We start from the raw sequence: 1,096 nt of genomic DNA on the forward strand, positions 1-1,096 counted from the left end.
AATCAGGATAAGTCTGCTGAGGGCGCTAAACTGCTTCTTCGGTAAATCATGCAAAAATATTTCCCAATATGTTCTGGAGATCAGCCATCATGTGGGGAGGGGGGACTTAAAGAGGGATCTTTAAACACAATTCTGCTTTAAGCTGTATGTGGAGATATTGTCAACCTCCAAGCTTCCTTCCCTGCCTCCTTGACTGCCACCTCCACCTTTTGCCTCCCTTCTGCTGGAATGTGTTCCCTCACCACCAGATATTTAGTGGTGGTTTTCCAGGAAATTCAGAGTAGAGAAGCTTTGCTGAGCAGCATCCACATCACAACAGTGACTGAAGCCTAAATTTAGTTGTGGTAAAGTCTTTTTCATGTCTGTGCCATAATGAGAGGAAGGCATGTTAACAACAGGTTATCTTCACTTTGTCTCCAACTTTCACTCATACTTCTGAATATGGCTGTAGCTCTTAGTTTGAGCTAAATGATCCAGGCAGAGGCCATTTGTGATTGATTCTATTCAAGACAAAAGGAAGGCAAAGCAGCCATCATCCTTGTGAGATCGAGACGAGTAATAACTTCATGGTTTGGGGTTTATGCAACTTTAATCCTTTATCATGTGGTTGGTTGCACCGGCATGTCAGTGGTTGCCCATTGGAAGGTCACAGAGGAATACGTTCAAGTTGAATCCAACAGACACGAGAGGAGAGCAGCAAATCAGAGTGGCATGCAATGCTCCAGGTGGATCTGCTGCAGGCTCCAGATTTTAGGTACTTACCAATAAATGGGAATGAAGGGATCGGTTGTGTTTGTGCACATGTATTTGGCAACGTTTTTGTACAAAGCAACTAATTTACCATTTTCAGTAGCTTGTTTTAAACATGTACTTAATACTGGAGGAATAACTAAACTAAACATTTGTTCTGTGGGCTGTCATTTTTTAAATTCAACCGGCCCAACCTTTACAATGGGGTAGGACTCAATGCAGGTGGTCTCGACTAAAGCTCCACTGATTACTTTACAGTCTGCCACATGTTATGAAATATTACTCGATACCATTCAGCAAACAGCATGAGTATTTAATCTCCTTTTGTCAACATTGTCCTTCCACT

This window comes from Labrus mixtus, chromosome 22 (genome assembly GCF_963584025.1).
Source record: "Labrus mixtus chromosome 22, fLabMix1.1, whole genome shotgun sequence".
Classification (NCBI taxonomy): Eukaryota; Metazoa; Chordata; class Actinopteri; order Labriformes; family Labridae; genus Labrus; species Labrus mixtus.